This window comes from Hyperolius riggenbachi, chromosome 5 (genome assembly GCF_040937935.1).
Source record: "Hyperolius riggenbachi isolate aHypRig1 chromosome 5, aHypRig1.pri, whole genome shotgun sequence".
NCBI lineage: Eukaryota > Metazoa > Chordata > Amphibia > Anura > Hyperoliidae > Hyperolius > Hyperolius riggenbachi.
The window spans coordinates 315,247,639-315,257,929 of record NC_090650.1 but is presented as its reverse complement, the minus strand read 5'-3'; positions in this window follow the sequence as shown (position 1 = coordinate 315,257,929).

Sequence of the window (10,291 nt, the reverse complement as noted above, 5' to 3'; positions counted from 1 at the left end):
GTAAGGAAAAAAAAAAGGGGGGGGGGGGGGGAGGAGACAGCAGCAATTAAGAGCCTCATAGAGAAGAGAGAGAAAGTACAACATTGTAAGAAGAACTGACAAGCACTGTGAAGAGAAGGGAGACCATTATTATTTTATTATTATTTATTGGATTTATATAGCGCCAACATATTTTGCAGCGCTGTACAATACATAGGATTACAGACAATGATAACAGGGGTGACAGCACAATACAGGTAATAGGCAATAGATAAAACAATATAGGTAATAAGCAATAAGATACACAACACAATACAGGTAGTAATACAATGCCAGATTGTACACTGGAGTGGTAGTGCTGAAAATACAAGTTCATATATTCTGGGTAGAGTGCACAATCAGTATGATACACAAGAGGAGAGGGCCCTGCCAAAAGCTTACAATCTAGGATGTAGGGGTGACACGAACGGAGGGGGGTGTAACGAGGGTTTCTCGGCAGAGAGTTAGGGCAGCGGCGAGGTGGGGTGGGCCTACTCGAAGAGGTGTGTTTTGACTAAGCCAGAAGTGGCCACCTAGGGGGAAAAGGGACATCTTTGTCAGCAAGGAGCAGGTCAAACAACTATCAGAAAAGGAACAAGAGATTAAAGGTGCATACACACATCAGACTATAGTCTTTGGAAAATGAAAGATCACAGACCAATCTTACCACCCTTCATGTAGTATGAGAGTCATACTCTACACAGTCTTTTCTATGGAGCTGAACTCCACATCAGAAAAAAATCTTTGCAAGATGCTGCACACACAGATGCTGTACAGACACAAAAGATCAGTATCTGCAAAATATCTGTTCCTGCCAAAGATCCGTTCCTGAAAATTGCAATGATAGTCTATGAGATCTGCAGATCATCATACACACATGATTTAGCTGACATTCATCTGCAGATCAAGCAATCATCCACAGATCTGAAAATCCATCCTGGTAGATCTGATCTGCAGATGAATGTCAGTTAAATCATGTGTGTATGATGATCTGCAGATCTCATAGACTATCATTGCAATTTGCAGGAATGGATTTTTGGCAGGAACAGATCTTTTGCAGATACTGATCTTTTGTGTCTGTACAGCATCTGTGTGTGCAGCATCTTGCAAGATTTTTTTCTGATGGGGAGTTCAGCTCCATAGAAAAGACTGTGAAGAGTATGGCTCTCATACTACATGAAGGGTGGTAAGATTGGTCTGTGATCTTTCATTTTCCAAAGACTATAGTCTGATGTGTGTATGAGCCTTTAGGCTTCAATTCATCAAGGGCTGTTCTATAACAATAACCAAGTCCTTAAAATACCGCATTCGGTATTTTACACTTGTGTGTGCTAATTCATCAATATTTTCACACATGTGGTAGATGTTCGGTAAGTTACCGAAGAGGTCCGTGCAGTAAGGGCATTACAATAGGAAAAAGGCAGCACCGACATCCCTATAGATGTGCATTTTATACATGTTGTGCTGCCTCTGCTCTTGCTGAATCTGTTCTATTTACTTGCCACAGCTTAGATGAACTGCTGAGAAACATTACACATTCCCTGTTTAGGTCATTTTGCCACGAGCTCCCACTTGCATCTCTGCATATTTAAACAGGCACTCAAAGGGTTACACTACTGAAGGGTGCCTGAAAAAGAAGGGTGCCTGGAAAATAGCTTTTATTCTTTTCTCTCAGCTGCTGCCTGGGGGGTCTGTTCCACTGGAGAAGCCTGGCCAACCTATCAGCATCACTTGCAGGGGACAGGGGAGGTTTCTATTAGCTGCCTGCTCCTGTCAAACACAGAGACATCTACACTGAATGCATTCCAAGCTTGTTATTGACAGGGGAGAGCTGGAGATAATCACCGCACGTTATCGAATGCTGTAAGCTTGATGAATTAACATTTGCTGACATTTTACTGACATGTGTTGAGGTAATCACTGAACAAGTCGGTAATTTATCTCTCTGCTCAGGAATGTCAGCTTCTCATGCGGCAACTGCTTTGATGAATTAACATTTTACTAAGTGCTCCGTAAAGTCAGCTGTTTTCAGCATTGCCTCAGCAAGCCTTATTCCTTCAAGCCATTATACTCTATACTATGTGCTCTCTTTGAAGTCCACCCAGACTGCCCAAGTGATAACAAACTTATCCAATAAATCTTTTTTGGTAGCAATGATCATCATCTTTATATCTTCCAAATGGTTAATTCTGGTAAACCAATCTTTAAGTGTAGGAGAGGAGGTCGACCACCAAAGGATAGGTATACAGGTCTTTGCGGCGTTGAGCAAGTGTCTAAGCAGAGATCTCTGGCCTTGTTTTAAAGCGGATCCGAGATGAAAAACGAACTATAACAAGTAACTGGTCTATATATCTTATCTAAAGTTTAGATAGTTTACACAGCAAATCTGGCTGCATACAGCTTCAACAGTTTATGATGATTTATTCCTGTGATACGACAGCGGCCATGTTCTGTTTGTCATCTCCACCCCTCAGCCTGTGAAAAATTCACTCCACCCTCCCCTCTGCCTCTAAAATCTCTACCTTGTAACCTCCTCCTCCTCCTTCCCAGACTGAGCTCCCATAAGCCCTTGCTACATGGGTCTGAGTGCCTTGGCGTTTTGGAGAAACTGTGGGCGAGGCTTGTTTAGTTTATAGGGAATTAGAGCATTTAAACAAAAAAAAAAAGTATTTGGCTTGAGGAATGCCCTATAAACTATATGTAAGGAATACAATTATGCAATGAATAAAAGTTCATCTCTGATCCACTGTAAGTCCAATGTTCACAGCCATAGACTGGAGATTACAGTTTTGATGATATAACGTATGTACTAGGCTAGGGTATGCGGCTGTCTCTCCTCCTCATTTCAGGCATCCAAAATAGTGTGGAACAGGAAACTCTTGTCAGAAATTCTGACATATACACTATTGTTAAAATACACAAAAAAGACCCACACCAATGCATTGTCAATAACTTTCACACTGTTCCATTCTGCCCCACTGTCTGGATAAATGTGTGCAGCCCACTTATAAAGTAAAATGCCAGCCTTCTTACAAAGAGATTACCCTCACCCCACAGACCAGAAGAGACTTTTCTTGATATTCTAGTGAGGAGATTGCACCCTTACACATTTTTAATTACATGTTTTAATTAATTAAAGTGTACCCAAGATGACATATGACATGATGAGATAAACGTGTAAGTACAGTGCAAAACATATTCATAAGCAGGCTGTTTTATTTTGCTGCCTAAAGTGGTTAATTTTTAGGCATGGAAGAGACAGCTTCTGTCTTGTCGGTACCTTGTCTGGAATATACAGTCCTGGCCAAAAGTTTTGAGACTGTCAAAAATATTAGTTTTCACAAAGTTTGCTGCTAAACTGCTTTTAGATCTTTGTTTCAATTGTTTATGTGATGTACTGAAATATAATTATAAGCACTTCATATGTTTCAAAGGCTTTTATTGACAATTACATGAGATTTATGCAAAGAGTATTTGCAGTGTTGGTCCTTCTTTTTCACAACCTCTGCAATTCGACTGGGCATGCTCTCAATCATCTTCAACTTCTGGGCCAAACCCTGACTGATAGCAACCCATTCTTACATAATTACTTCTTTTAGTTTCTCAGAATTAGTTGGTTTTGGATAGCCTCTAGAGGAATGAAGACAAGTTCTCAATGAGATTAAGATCGGAGGAGTTTCCTGGCCGTGGTCTTTAAATTTCAATGTTTTGGTCCCCCGAGCCACTCAGTTCTCACTTTTGACTTAGGACATGGTGCTCCATCGTGCTGGAAAATGCATTGTTCTTAACTAAACTGTTGTTGGATTGTTGGAAGAAGTTTTTGTTGGAGGGTGTTTTGGTACCATTCTTTATTCATGGCTGTGTTTTTTGGCAAAATTCTGAGTGAGCCCACTCCCTTGGATGAGAAACAACCCCACACATGAATGGTCTCAGGATGCTTTACTGTTGGCATGACACAGGACTGATGGTAGCGCTCACCTTTTCTTCTCCTTACAAGCCTTTTTCCAGATGCCCCAAATAATCGGAAAGGGGCTTTATCAGAGAATATCGCTTTGCCCCAGTCCTCAGCAGTCCATTCACCATACTTTCTGCAGAAGATCAATCTGTCCCTGATGTTTTTTTGGGAGAGAAGTGGCTTCTTTGCTGCCCTTCTTGACACCAGGCCATCTTCCAAAAGTCTTCACCTCACTGTGCGTGCAGATGGGCTCACATCTGCCTGCTGACATTCCTGAGCGACCTCTGCACTGGTTGCACTCCGATCCCACAGCTGAATCCTCTTTAGGAGACAATCCTGGCGCTTGCTGGACTTTCTTGGATGCCCTGAAGACTTCTTAACAAGAATTTAACTTCTTTCCTTGAAGTTCTTGATGATCCTATAAATTGTTGATTTAGGTGCAATCTTAGTAGCCACAATATCCTTGCCGGTGAAGCCATTTTTATGCAACGCAATGATGGCTGCATGCTTTTCTTTTGCTGGTCACCATGGTTAACAATGGAAGATCAATGATTTCAAGTATCACCCTCCTTTTAACATGTCAAGTCTGCCATTCTAACCCAATCAGCCTGACATAATGATCTCCAGCCTTGTGCTTGTCAACATTCTCACCTAAGTTAACAAAACGATTACTGAAATGATCTCAGCAGGTCCTTTAATGACAGCAATGAAATGCAGTGGAAAAATATTTTGCTGAAGATAGGTTTCAACTTAAATGAACTTAAACCCTTTTTAAAAAATTAAAGGTTACTTTCACATAGACACATTGCATTAGACAATATAATCACATAGCAAACACGATGCAATTATTTTGTAATGGTATGTTCACATCGGCGTGTTCGTAGTCCAGTGGAATTCACTGGATGACATACACATTTACAGTTAAACTGAAGTATACTTTTTATGTACCGTATGCAGTACCATACAGCATGCCTTGCATTATTCTGACGGATACCACCGCACTGCTAAGGCACCAATGTGAACAGCCCATGAAAATATAAAACACTCTGCATTCGCTATGCAATTATATTGTCCAACACAAGACAATGGGATCTATTTACAAAGGACAGTTTGGTTAAATCATTTTGGTCGGAAAAATACCTATGTCAGTATTTTACACTTTTTTTTTCCAAATTCAGTTTTTCCGCATGAGGTAAGAAGTTTGGTAATTTACCGATCAAACATGCCTCAATTCACTAAGCCCTGCTCAGAAATTGTCACTTACCAGCCGTGTAGCGGGTCAGCTGTGAGGCAGGAAGCTGTGTGTATGAGTCAGGGTTTTCTGTCCAGTGTATCCGGTCATCCCTTTAGAAGTGTTGCAGCCAACATGGGGAGCTCTTCTGTATGCCAAAATACAGATTTCTACATTTAAAGGGATGCAGATAAGCCTCCTAAAAAGTCACCTTCCTCTGCTTTGATACAATGAAAGACCCACCCGATACCCCATAGCATCAAATCAGAGTGAGAACAGGGCTGTGTGGTTCTCCCTATTGGCTGCCTGGCTCTCCTTAAAGGCTGTCTGTCAAATCTACCGCACAGAGACAGCATGGAGAGAGTGAGTTATTAACTAAGTGCTGGAGAAAAATACTGAACACTTTTGCCTGGTAAACCGAATTCGGAAATCTTTGTGAATTTTAATTTCTTGACATTTCCTGAGGCAATTACCGCACAAGTCGGTAATTTACCTCACTAGTCAGTAATATTAATTTTCAGTGCAGTAACAGGTTTAGTGAATTGTAACTAGGTAAGGTGATCGGTTAAAATCAGCTGTTTTCAGTTTCAGCGAATGTGGTAATGCTTTGTGAATAGAGCCCAAAGTGTCAGTGCTTATCCTCTCGTTGTCAGTGATTAAAATCTACGCCCTGTTTGGAAGCTGTTATTCCTGCCAGGGCGTAGATTTCACCTCACTGCCGCTCATTCTCGCTAATTGCGTCACTCTCTGATCACGATGTAGCAAAAGCAGAAGGAAGGGAGCACCAATCCAAAAAAGGTGTATGCAGCGTGCCAAAGTCGCACCCCAGTACCTCCTGGGGAGCACAGCAAAGTCAACACAGAAAGACTACAATGAATCAACAAACTGCACCTGCCTTGTTCAGACTGCTCCTGCCTTGTTCATATTACAGCTGTTAGATTACTGGTTACACCACAATTACTTTTGGTATGATCATGCCTATTACCTACTGTCACACTCACCACTCCGGGGCCCTACGACGTTCCCGCGGCCGTTCCGGGGTGCGCATGCACAGGGGGTCCCTAGGCCTGATGTGTGGACTTCCTGGTTGGCAGCGCGCGGCGTTGTGCGGTATGCGCATGCGCACAGACTGTGGTGCGCGCGTGCGCAGAGTCTTGTGCGCACGCACGTTTGAGCGCGACTGGGCGCGGCGCTGCGCGTGCGCGCGCAGTGCATTGCGTGCGCACTGCGCATGCGCTGGGCGTTAATTTCGGCGCCAAAATCTTGTATAAAAGCAGCACTGGCCATTACTCCAGTGCTGCTCGTTCTGACAGCTTGGCGTAAGCCCCGTGGAACCTTTGTTACAGTTATCTCTGATTGACTCCTGGATTTGACCTTGGCTTGTGACCCCGACTCCTGCTGATTGCCGCCTGCCCCGACTCTTGGATTGTGATCTCGTTTCTGCTTGTTCTCCGCCTGCCCCGACCTTTGGCCTGTGACCCGACCACGCTGCTCTCTCCTGCCCTGGACCTCTGGAAACTGCCTGACCACGTCTGTCTCTTATCACACATTAGCGTCGCTGTTCTCCTGACCACTTGCTGAGGTTATCCCAGTAGTGACCTGGCTGGGCACTAGGCAGCTAAATCCTGCACTCCCCTCAAGGGGGTGTGGGCGAAGACCCGTGGTCGCTTAGATCCACTACTGGGTAATGCCTCTTCCTTCAGTGGAAAGGTCAACAGTGTCCGAAGACTTCAAGTAGAAGATAACAGTAACGAGCAGCCATAATGGACGCTAGTGATAATCGCTCACCAGTGGAGATCCTTTACGAACTCGTCACACAGTTACGCGTATCGGTGGATGAAGTACAAAGAGGTTATATGGAGATCCGAGACCAACTACGGCCTCCCGCTACTCCGCCTGCAGGAGTTCCTGCTTCTGCTCCTGCTCCTCCCGTCAATCCTGATCCCGTTCCAGCGCAAGGTGCTGTGGGGCCCGCACCTGAACAGAGGTTGCCTCTTCCTGAGCGGTTTTCTGGTGACCGCACGAAGTTTCGCTGGTTCCAGAGTGCCTGCCGACTTCACTTCTCTTTACTCCCAAGGACCTATTCCAACGAGGAGATTAAGGTGGGCGCTGTCATCGCTCTGCTGCAAGGAGAACCACAGGCCTGGGCGCTCTGTATGGTGGAACAGCAGCATCCTGCTTTGAGCAACTTGGATACTTTCTTTACTACTATGGCAGAATTATATGATGACCCGGAAAGAGCCTCATCGGCGGAGCTGGCCCTTGAGACCCTGCGGCAGGGAAGAAGGCCAGTAGAGGAATACGTCACGGATTTTAGACGGTGGGAAGCTGATGTCTCATGGAATGACTCTGCATTAAAATTCCGTTTCCGGCAAGGCCTGTCAGACGCAATCAAGGATGAACTAGCCAGGGTGGGAGTTCCGGACACCCTAAAGGAACTTATCCGTCTTGCCATCCAGATAGACAGACGTCTTAGGGAGAGACGAGCGGAGAGGTCTGGAGGTACTCGTCCCTTAGGGAGCCTTCCCACTCCTCCTAGCTCCTTTGGTCCGGTCTTTGACTAAGCTTCCGCGATCAAAGAGCCTGAACCAATGCAATTGGGATTGGCCCGACCTGCTATCTCTCCTGAGGAAAGGCTACGAAGGAGGGCATCCAACTTGTGCCTATACTGTGGAGCATCTGGCCACTTCCGGTTGAACTGCCCTGTTCGCCCTTCGGGTGAGCCTGTTTCTACTGTATGTATCAGCAGAGTTCCCTGTCTTCCACCTGCATCTACTCATGTTCCCCTTATGCTCTCGTTGCAGGGTCCCAAAGGAAGGACAATCGAAGTTAGAGCCATCATTGACTCTGGTGCCTGTTCCTGCTTTTTGGACTTATCTGTGGCTCAAAGACTCCAGCTTCCTACGCGTCCCAGACGCCAACCACTCACTATTCAAGTGGCCGACGGATCCAGTCTTGGGTCTGGTCCCATCATCTCCGAGACCTTACCCTTACTTGTGACCATTCAAGGGGAGCATCAGGAGTATCTAACTTTCGACTTGCTTCCATCACCCCTGTTTCCTGTAATTCTGGGTATGCCCTGGCTACGTACCCATGACCCTGCTATCAATTGGACTACTGGAGAAGTGTCCTTCCTCTCCAAGTACTGCCTACCATATTGTTTTCCTCGAGCCGGGGCTCTGTTATGTTTGAGTTCTCCTAAGAAGGACATTATCCCTGCTGTGTACCATGATTTCTTGGATGTCTTTGATAAAGCTGGGGCTGATTCTCTTCCACCTCACCGGCCATACGACTGCCCCATTGACCTTCAGCCAGGGGCGCCCATTCCTTTTGGGCGGACCTATCCTCTTTCGGAACCAGAGACTCAGGCCCTAAAGGAGTATATTGAGGAGAACCTCCAAAAAGGCTTTATTCGTCCCTCTACTTCTCCTGCGGGAGCAGGGATTTTCTTTGTGGAGAAGAAGGATGGGTCACTCCGCCCTTGTGTTGATTATCGGGAACTCAACAACATCACCGTGAAGAATCGATATCCCCTTCCTCTCATGCCTGACCTGTTCCGCAGACTCCGTTTGGCCTGTATCTTCTCTAAGTTGGATCTGCGAGGGGCTTACAATCTGATCCGGATCCGGGCAGGGGATGAGTGGAAGACTGCTTTTCGTTCCCGTTTCGGCCACTACGAATATTTAGTGATGCCTTTTGGCCTCTGCAACGCCCCTGCCACGTTCCAGCACTTTGTGAACGATATCTTCAGGGATTTCATTGACGATTTCTTAGTAGTGTATCTGGACGATATTCTTATCTTCTCCGCCTCTGAGGAAGAACACCACGGACATGTGAAGAGAGTCCTCGCACGGCTACGCACTCATAGACTTTATGCAAAACCCGAGAAGTGTGAATTCGATAAGGAGAACATTCAGATCCTAGGCCTGAAGATCTCTTCAGCTGGTGTGGAGATGGACTCTCAGAAAGTTTCTGCCATTCAGGAATGGCCAGTACCCACTGATCGGAAGGCCGTCCAGAGATTTATTGGGTTAGCTAACTTTTTATAGAAGATTCATAAAGAACTTCTCATTGATCGTGGCTCCCATTACCCGGTTAACGAGGACTCGCACTCCGTTCAGATGGACTCCACAGGCTCAAGAGGCTTTCGAGAGACTCAAGACCAGCTTCACTTCTGCACCCATCCTCAAACATGCTGATCCCTCCAAGGCTTTCATCTTAGAGGTGGATGCTTCCGAGATAGCTATCGGGGCTATTCTTTCCCAGCGTTTCGGCCCCAGTTCCATCCTTCATCCAGTGGCCTTTTTCTCCAGGAAACTGAACGTAGCGGAGAGAAATTATGACGTAGCCGACAGGGAATTGTTGGCCATCAAGGCTGCACTGGAGGAATGGCGTTACCTCCTGGAAGGGGCGGAGCATCCCATACTCATACTCACCGATCACAAGAACCTTGAGTACCTTCGTTCAGCAAAGAGACTTAGACCACGACAAGCACGGTGGTCCCTCTTCTTCTCCCGATTTAATTTTCATTTAACCTACCGGTCGGGGTCCAAGAATGTCAAGCCTGATGCTTTGTCCCGTATGTTCCATTCAGAGAGAGCCCCTAGCCCTGAAACAGATAACATCCTGTCGCCTCAGCACTTTCTTGCTCTCCAACCTGATCTCTTGAACTCCATAAAGCAGTCTAAGGTACCTCAGGACCTGCTTCCAGACCTAACTACTAAAGAGGGGCTGTACTATTTCCAAGGCAAACTGTTTGTACCTCCCGAGAATCGCTTCCTCGTCCTTCAGTCTTGTCACGATAACAAGCTTGCCGGTCACTTTGGTGGAGACAGGACCCTTGACCTGCTCCGAAGAAACTTTTGGTGGCCTGAGATCTCAAAGGACTGCAGACAGTTTGTGGCCTCATGTGAGGTGTGTGCCCGCTCTAAGACTCCTCGTACAAGACCTTGGGGGCTCCTGAACCCTTTGCCAATACCTGAGAAGCCCTGGGAAAACATTGTCATGGACTTTGTGGTCGAGTTGCCTTCCTCTCAGGAGTGTACCACCATCCTAGTGGTCGTAGACCGCTTCTCAAAAATGGCTCA